The sequence below is a fragment of the Python bivittatus genome, unplaced genomic scaffold (genome assembly GCF_059951505.1).
Source record: "Python bivittatus isolate LINGU-HERP-01145 unplaced genomic scaffold, Pbiv_v1 ctg000020_np1212, whole genome shotgun sequence".
NCBI lineage: Eukaryota > Metazoa > Chordata > Lepidosauria > Squamata > Pythonidae > Python > Python bivittatus.
This window is the reverse complement of record NW_028277030.1, coordinates 22,527,425-22,537,815: the sequence shown is the minus strand read 5'-3', so window position 1 is coordinate 22,537,815 and position 10,391 is coordinate 22,527,425.

Here is a 10,391-nt window from a genome sequence, read left to right as displayed (position 1 = left end):
TGATGATGAGCCCCTCTGGGAGGTCATATCTTTCAGCACTGCATCTTAATAATCCAGGGCTGTCAGCCTGGCACCACCTGTCAGCTCAAGACAAATAATAGAAATGGAGGATATGATCACAATTAACACTTGCTTATGCTTCCCAGAACGAAAACAGTGCCTTTAAAGTAGTGTGTCTAGTCTGAACAACCCTGATCAAATGTCTTGAATTATTAAACACAGTAAGAAATCAATGCTCTCCAAAGTATTTTTTATGTACAAAAACAACTTACATCATGTTTTATCCCTCTGCATTGTAATGTAGTAAATAATAGATTATCTGTTTTATAGTTTGCCCTATCTTGTATCTTGGCTCCTCTCCAAAACTAAATTAACGTGCCAAAACCATTTTTCCTAGTCAAATCAGGATTCCAGTTTGTAAATCAATGCACAACTTTTTCCAAGAATTTCATGTGTAATATATCCTCTCCCCCTTTCCCCGTCAGTTTGGCTCATTTCTACTTGTCCAAACATACCAAAGCTCTGAAAAAATCCTGCATCCTTGACCCAAACACATTTGAGTTTAACCTGCAGAGTGTCAACTGCCTTTGGACCTTCCTGTTCAGTTGTTTCACACCAAGCCTTAGTTCCAGATTAGAGGTAGCTTTGAAAATGTAACTGTTCAAACCCCGAAAATAAAAGGCTTTTTGGAGATAATGACAGTTATACATAACAAAACTAACTAACTAGCTAACGATACATTGTATGTATGTATGTATGTATGTATGTGTGTCTGTCTGTCTGTCTATCTATCTATCTATCTATCTATCTATCTATCTATCTATCTATATCAGAGGTTTGACTAAATTTAAGTAAGAATGGCTTCCATATATATTATATATTATGCAGCAAGGTAAATACAAGCACTTAGAGTATCTATATAGTACTAAAACTCTTGTGTCTGTAACCTTCAACTGGGTGAAACAGTGCATCATAGGGCAATAATTTTTGAACCAAGGTACCTCAAATGTGCTAACTTATAGAATGAGTCCAAAATCCAGGATCCATTACTCCTGTGAGATTAAAATTTGGGAAATTTGTGGCTGCTTCAGCACAACTGTGCTATTGCACCGCCGCAGTCAGTCCAGGTAATGTGATAGTCATGGGCATATCCCTGACCTCTTTCCACCTCCCTCTGTCCCTTATGCCCAAGTGGCTGGTGGCAAGGCCTGATGAGCAAGCGGTGATTGGCTGCTTTGGAAATGAGGCAGAAATGTGAAATTTCCTAACAGTGGTAGGCATTGAGGGAAGGATGAGAGAGCAACTTGGATGCCTGCTGGTGAGGTAGGGCTAGATGGGGGGGGGGGGGCAGTGGTCAATGGGTGAGTACTCTTCCTCCCTTGAGAGAGGGGGCCCTTGGAGACATACCAGAATGGGGAGCGTGGATGCAATTTTCCTCATGGTCTGTGGCTCCCTTTGTTCCACCACCACCCAGCAAAGTGGCAGGCAATTCTGTGGGTCAGCTGAGGAGGAGGAGGAGGCGGCGGCGGCTTTACTGGGATTCTCCTGAGGGTCATGAGGGGAGGGCAAATGGCGCAAGTCTATATTATATGTAGAAAGGGAGGAAGGGAGCGAGGGAGGGAGGGAGGGAAGAAAGGGAAGGGAAGGGAAGGGAAGGGAAGGGAAGGGAAGGGAAGGGAGGGAGGGGAGGGAGGGAGGGAGGGAGGGAGGGAGGGAGGGAAGAAGAAGGAAGGAAGGAAGGAAGGAAGGAAGGAAGGAAGGAAGGAAGGAAGGAAGGAAGGAAGGAAGGAAGGAAGGAAGGAAGGAAGGAAGTTTTCTGATGCTTCCTGCCAGCTTCTCACTAGGAAAGTCAGTGGGGAAGCTAGCAGCTAGTTGCAAGTTGCTCACACTGCTTTTTTACCCTCGGTTATTCTGTTACTCTGTTTAGGTAAGGAAATATCTCTGAAATGATGTTCCAACAGGTCGTGGGTTGTCTAGTGGTTTCTAAAGTTACGCTAGTAGGTACTGCAAATTGGTTGGAGTGCAAAGAAGGGGGAAGTCAGAAATTAAATATTTCTTTAGGGGTGTTTTTCTTCTTTTTAAAACATTTATAAAGAATAATATAGTGGAGATTTCAGCATTAAGTTCAAAAATTGTTTTTTATATCCTGAAAACGACTCCATATATTCTGCTTGGTATCTTTTACTAATGTTATATTGAACATCAATTAAATAACTTTAGTCATTATCTCTCCATTCATAGATAGTATCTTTTTTGAAAATACACTTTTGTTTTAAATAAAAATAAAAGAAAAAGAAAATTGTCCTAAAGGTTGCATTGGCATTTTAAAAATAATAATACAGTGATACCTCGGGATACGAACGCCTCTGCTTGCGAATTTTTCGGGTTACGACCAGCTCTGGCCCCAAAATTTTACCTCGGTTTGCGAACTCCGCCTCGGGGTACGAGCCATTTTCCGCCCGTGCCACGTGGTCCGCGGCCATTTTCTGCCCATGCCACGTGGTCCACGGCCATTTTTCCGCCCGTGCCACGTGGTCCGCGGCTGTTTTTCCGGCCCTGCCGCGTGGTCCGCGGCCGTTTTCGCGCCGCGCTGGGCTGCACCCGGCCATTTTCGCGCCGCACCACGCCGCGCCCGGCCGCTTTCCGTGTGGTCCGTGGACGCCAGAACAGATTAACGGTAATTACATTGAACCTTATGGGAAATTGCCTCGGGTTGCGACCAAATTCGGGCGGAGGGCGGAACGGATTAACCGGATTTACATTGAACCCTATGGGGAAATTTGCCTCGGGGTGCGACCAAATTCAGAGGGCGGAACGGATTAACCGGATTTACATTGAACCCTATGGGGAAATTTCCTTCGGGTTACGACCAACTCGGGATACGCCCAGAGTCACGGAACGGATTAAGTTCGTATCCTGAGGTACCACTGTAATCTCTTCCCTATGTACTTGTTACAATATGACCTTTGCTGTTGCGGGGCTAGATCTCCCTACCTGCAGATGTACTGTTAATTAGCCAGGACTGAGGGAATCCTGATCGGGCTGCTCACTGTCCCCTAACCTCCCCATTTCTCACCCTGCTCCATCCAGACCATTTTTCCCATCCACAAGGTACACACCATTAGCACAGGATCTTTTCTCTTCCCGCCTCCTGCTTCTGGGCTACAGCTGTGGCACCTCTTCTTTCCCTGAACTTTTCTAAGTGTTTTGTGCACTGCTCTCCCATGCTGACATCTTAGCTTCTCCAGAGGTTTGTGGAGGGGGAGGAAGGGGAGTGGGGCAAGTCAATACCTCTGCTGATAAGATGTGGGGCTGAGTTTCCACTTCTGGGTGTCTGGAACTAAGAGTCCCACTTGAACAAACATTTCCCCATCCAGCAAAGGGAAACACTTTCAGCCTTGAAACCCATGGATCTTTCCCATTTATATGCCAACTGCTGAGGAGAAACAAAGCTACTTCCGTGAGAAAAGTACATAGTACCGGCCAGCATAAAATGCAAGTTTCATCAGGATATATGATTACTGAACATTTTACTTGGAGGGTGACCAAAATATCAAGGCCATGTTTGGTTTAAAATGCTTTTCTACAAACTGATCCTAGATTCCAAGCAATACCTATGATGCTATCTGATTCTCTTAAAAAAAAAAATGTCCTCGGAAGTTAGTCCCAGCAAATCTACCTGAGAACAGCATTCAATTTTTATTATTGCCCAGTTTTATTAAGCTGCTTTTTAATAAAGATTTGTGATTTGTGGTCTTAGACTTGAAAATGCTGTTCCAATAAAAGAAAGAAGCAGTGACTTAGTTTGGATTACATTTTATTTTTCAGTGCAGTCAGCTAGAAAGCACAATTGAGGTACAAAGAGCCAACAATTTGTCTCTGTGGTTATAAAGGATGTAGCTTTGCAGAGCTGAGAAGGAAGCAGGGATACATTTTAGAGATCAGACTTTAAACAACATAGACTAGATAGTTCTATATGAAACCATGTGATTTCCTTATACGTGGGTAAACCCCCTCTTGGCTGTATAATATAAATCGGCATTCAACAATGTTATTGTATGTACGGTTTTGATAGAGACTTGCACAAACAAGAGATCAATTTATCTGTATTGATTGGAACCTTAAAATCATAATCTCAGATCCTAAGATTAGAGAAGTTAAAAAAATTCATGGAAAGAAAAGTTTCCTTTTCCCATTTGTACCCTTGAATATCTTTCCAGAGGGCAAAATAGCCATCTTGGAAAACTGAAATGAGTTCAGGGGCAGGGCAGGTCATATCAGAATTGTTCCAAATTAGTTGGGGGAAGAAATAGTCTGAGTACAGGTTATTCAGAACACCTTCACATCTGGGACCTGAGCTTGGAAAGAGACTTGTAACCAGTTCAATGTGGCAAAGCATTAGCACCATATGATTATATCACCCAGTCAAGCTACTCTTGAATGAACTGAAGTTTCCAACCCATTTTCAGAGGCAGCATTCGTGTATAATGTATTGCAATAAACCAAATGAGAAGTTACTAGAATGTGAAAAACCATTGCAAGACTGTCTAAGATTGAGTAAGATCATAACTGGCACGTTAGTCTAAGTTGTTAAAATGTATTCCAAACCACTGAGACCACCTGACAATGATCAATCTGGAATGAGCCCTAGACTACACCCCTGATCTTTTTGGCATAGTGTGAAAAGATGAACATCACTTAACTTAGAACCATATACAAATCCCTCGATCCCAATTTATAGACAACCCCCCCTCCCAAAATAGATATATTTCAGAGCAAAATTTTGGGACTGTATATAAACCAGAATGGAATGGGCAGGAACAGGCATTCTTAAATTATTTAAGACCTATAGTTTTATTGATGCCATACTTTATTTAACTTAAAAAATCACCTGCCCTATCTGGGACAAGGGAGTATTGCTGGATGACATCCTGTGACCTGTAAGTAGGTCAGGAAGATGACTTGGAATCCACAACCAAGTAGAAATTATTAAATCCTGATTTAACTGAAAAAAATGACCTGACTCTCTCTGGGAGAGAGAAGCCCATACCTCTGAATTTTAAGCAGATGGGAAGCAAAAGTATTCAAGCAACTCAAACCTATAATTTGTTTGTTGTATTTCTGAAAGGTGAAACTACAGTATAGATTCCTTGCTGTGCTTGGCATTAATATCAGTTTTCTCTTCCATCTGAATACAGACAATATCTCAATAACTCTTACAATGACCTTGTTATTTTTAGAGCCGTAATCTGGATAGTGCACCTATAGAAATGGAAATAATTTGAGATGCCACATTCTCAGTTCAATAAACTTTAAATTTGTTAAGCCACACTTTCTGATGACATTCAAAGTTGAACTATGTTTTTAAACAGCTAGATATTATATTTAAGTTAATAGCATAATAATATCTAGATTATATTTGGCTATGTTCTGACTGCAGTATGATCGCTCCTTACAAACCAGGATCAACCTTTCATTTGCAATCTTAATTTATAGGAGATACTCGAACTAGCCAGATACACAAAGAGTAGAGAGTCTACTTTTCATTTCTGGACAAGTATCATCTTTTCATTCTTGAAATATGCCATGTGGCTAATGACTTATGTAGGACTACCAGGTGAATTTATGGCTGAAGTAAGATTTGAACCAGAGACTCTTCAACCCCCACTTCGCTTATGTACTATATCAACAATTGTGTGATCAAATAAGCATTCTATTTAGTATTTCTTTTGGATATAAAATAGCTTCAGGATGGCTAGTAAAATCTTTAACAGCATCCAATCTTTGGTCGTCTTTTTTTTTTTTTTGCACATAATATCAAATCTCACGGAAACAAGGCATACCATACTTGGACTGTACAACCAGTCCATACAACCAACAGATGGCAGCAAAGACATATTCAAAACTCTAAGCCCTTGCTGCCATCTAGTGGCTATCTAGATGTTTGCAACCCGTGTAACCCCATGGTGTTGCCCTGTATTGTTCTCAAGTTCTTTTGGGGTTGCTTACGCTTAGGGCTGTATCTACGTTGGGCTCATAAAGTATTTTGTTCTCTCTGGAACACTTCTTCTCCTTCTGCCATTTTAAAAGAACTGCTATCACTGGTAAATGGTAAAAACACATAAAAAGCCAGCCCCCCAAAAGGATCCAGTCCAAACACACAAAACTCCTAACTTTCTCCCTTTCTTTTTCCTTTTTTGTCATTTTTTGAAGTATGCCCTTGATGGAATGTGGACGTGCTTTTCTCTCTGCCTTGCAAACTATCACTGGTAAAACCTTTGAATATCATGATAGCTCTTCTTTGATTTAGATGGCTGTAACATTGATATATCTATATTGAAGGGGGGGGGGAATCCCCACTAAACGCTCTTAAGTTTGTTAGCTATTGTGAGGAAAACATTATTTTCTTCCTTTGAAACCTCACTTGGCAATGTTTCAGCCCCACCTAGTGAGAAAGAACAGCTATGCTTATAAAAGCCCAGAGATCAGCAATATTTTGGTTTTTCAAATGGCTTTCAAGGCTGCCTTTGAAGCAGCTCTAAAGGTTACATTTAGGTTACATTCATCACACAGCATTGGTTCTGATAAATGGAATGTGCCATCATAAAATGTAGCTGTACTTCTAAAAATCCATGATTATAAGCAATGAGAAGGAAATGATTAATATCTTACACAATGGCATTATCCTTGTGCTCGTTGAAAGATGGTTCAAGCTGTCTGCTTTAGTGTTCTTTGCAATGTTCTAAGGCTGGAAAGACTTTTGGAAAATTCAGATTTTGCAAAAGAATTAATGATGTATTTAAGAATGAGAAATACCCACGTCCTTATACATGCCAATGATATGTCTCCAAGCACAACTCCTTTAATAATTAAAGTGGCACCAGCCCTACCACATAAGAAGACATTTTAAAATACTTAGGGAACTGCCAAATTGGTAATGTGTCAATCTGTAATAATGAGAAAGTAATAGACATTAATTGTTGCATGCACTGATGGCTAGCAAATTTTATATTCTTCTAGCCCAAGGCCATAGATGAGGAATACAAATTTGTACAATTATGAGAATACTAAAGGAGAAATATATAATCAATATCCACAGATTGTTTTTGGTATGTGCCATGACTATATAATGTTATTAATTTCAGAAATCATAGGATTATCCAGATGAAAATGTAAATCCAATAGTCCTTCAATTGGAACCACTGAAATTTTCCATAAAATGCAAGGATATTAAAATATAATCATACATTTGCTTTGCTGAAATATTACACAGCAGTTTGCCCTCACTTTCCTTTGATTTGCTTAATTGCACTGAAACATAAGAAAAAAAACAACGTTGTGACTCATTTTTTGTATAACTATCAAACCAATAATACTGTAATAAGAACACAGTACAATTTGATTAGCATAAAAAGTAATTAAAAGTTAAAGCTCTTTACAGTTTTCCTTGTTTGAGTCTGGAAATTCTCTTCTAACAGTTGCACACTGTTAAATGAATTCCTTTTCTTCCTGTTTCACCATAAGTGATATTTGAAGGCTTACAATTCAGACTTGCTTGGCATTTGGATTGTTCTGGTTAAGTCTTTTCAGCCTCCAAACTAGCTTCCCAATTAACACCATTAGAATGCAAACCCATGTTTACACAGCACAGAATCTACACTTATCATTCTCCTTTCCCTTTCTAAGAACATATACACTCATATAATAATCCACTGTTGTTAAACTGCCCCTAGAAATGCCAAACACAAAAAAGAATAGGGCAGGGCAGGGCAGGGCAGGGCAGGGCAGGGCAGGGCAGGGCAGAACAAAGGAAAGGAGAAAGGAAAGGAAAGGAAAGGAAAGGAAAGGAAAGGAAAGGAAAGGAAAGGAAAGGAAAGGAAAGGAAAGGAAAGGAAAGGAAAGGAAAGGAAAGGACATGGGTTTCTGAGATGAAAATAATTTCATCACATTATGTCCCTCCCTACTTGATATAAGTAAAATTATATCATACTATATTAATCAGGTAGGGAGGGACATGATGTGGTAAAAGGGTGCCTCTTTTTTTCAGTGCCAAAAATCCTATTAATGAGGAATAGAACAAATTCTGTCTCTCAAATTCTGTGCTTGCTGTTTTAACAACAACAACAACAACACACAGTTGAAGAAGAAAATTGGGCATTGAAGAATATCTGAAGGAAAGTGAAGAAGATGCACTGAAGCTAGTACACCTTGAAGGCTTACTGAATACTGAACAGACCAAACTGGCGTATAAGAAAGACCAAATGAAGAATAGAAAAGAGACATGGCAAGGCAAAGTATTACATGGCCAGTACACACACAAACACACACACACACACACACACAAACTAGCAGGCAAAGCAGATAACAACAAGACCTGGCAATGGCTAAGAGCAGGAAAATTGAAGAAAGAGACAGAGGGGCTAATTCTGGCTGCACAAGGCCAAGCCTTAAGAACAAATGCATACAAAGCCAGAACTGAGAACACAGCAACAGACAGCAAATGCCACCTCTGCAAAGAAACTGAAGAAACAGTGGAACACCTAGTTAGCTGCTGCAAGAAGATCGCACAGACTGATGACAAACAAAAAGTAGCAACAACGGTGCATTGGAATATCTACAAGAAATACCATTTGTCTGCGAGCAAGAACTGGTGGGACCACAAAACAAAGTAATAGAAAATGAAGAAGCTAAAGTCCTCTGGGACTTTAGAATTCAGACAAGTGCCTGCCACATAACACCCCAGACTTAACAACTGTTGATAAGAAAGACAAAAAAGTCTGGATAGCAGACATTGCAATACCTGGAGACAGTAGAAGAGAAGAGAGAGAACTGGAGAAAAATCACAAAACACAAAGACCTGCAAATAGAAACAGAATTACTGTGGCAAAAGAAAACAAAGATAGTACCAATAGTAATAGGTGCCTTGGGCACCACTTGAGGACCATCAAAGTGGTCAACATCTGGAGCACCATTTGAGGACCATCGGCATTGACAAAATCACCATCAGTCAATTGCAAAAGGCAGCTTTACTTGGAACAGCTTACATCCTGTGACCATATCTTTAACACCATCAGACAACACCATCTGCCTATCCCAGGTTCTTGGAAAGGACTCAGTAGGTGGATAAAAATGCCACATCCAGTCTAAACATCTGGCTGACTGTGCAACCAACAATAATAGCTAAAAATGAGTAAGATGTTGAGTTTGCAAAATATCTCCTATACTCCCTCACCCATTGTCTGAATGATGGAATATTCAAGATGAATACATAAAGTGCTCTCAACAAATTAGAAGTGGGCAAGTTGTCAGAAAGGTACATTGAAGACTCAGAAACTAGGGAGGACTACAGTACTTGAGATCAATAGGTAGGTAACAGAGGAGAGGAGAGGAACACCATTATTTAATGATAACATGCCAATGTTACGTCTGCAAGATTGCAATGCAATCCTCTGTTAGGTAAAGAAATGTTTGCAAATGGTCCTCTGAAAGTGATTTCATTTAATCTTAGCAAAAAGAGTCTGACTAGCACTCACTGAGGAATGGGGTGGGAGACACAGCGCACTAATAACCATTTATACACTTAAATAATGTAGTTTATTTTACTTTACTGTAATGTGTATTGGATAAGTTTTGTTTTAAGTCTTGGATGCCATATAAATGAGAAGAAGTGACTTTTTTATATGTTTTGCATGAAACTTGTATTTTATGTAGTTTTATTTTTCTCTTTATTATTTATTTTCTTTTGTAGAATGTGTCTATTTTTTTTAAAGGTAGGTTATTCTTCCAACAGAAATCTATGAACATTTTGGAAGTCCAGATATTAATACATTAAAAAGGCAGATTGTAGTAGTATGAATAGAATAGAAAGATGGATCTCAATTTTCTAAGAAATTTGTTCACATATTCAGGCTTTAATAATTGAAGTATATTCATCAAAACTTGATTAGATGATGTCCTAATTCAACCCATCTCTGATTCTGTATTTTGTCACAGTGATGACATCTACTAGTTAAGGAAAATGCATTTAACTTCTCACACTTTCTGATTTATCATTGGGCATTCATTCTAGCTTTGGTTACTGTCTAAAATAAGGAATTTCAAAATTTAACTCCTTTTTGGGATCAGCTTGAGAGTTATTATTTGACTCCAATGAAATCCTAGCAATACAGGGATCCCTGTTTGTCCAGGTCAGCTTTAATAATTCTAGATGAATTATCTTTGGCTCCTAAGCTTGTAATCTTTCTTTATAAGAAATTGAAGGAAGTGGAAAAAATTAATAATAGTTGTTTATGTGACCATTGGAATAAGAAGGTTAAATGTCCTGTTCTGGTAAATCAATGGTGGATTACATTAAACAATGTGAAATTAAGTTTCTTAAGAACTTGAAATGA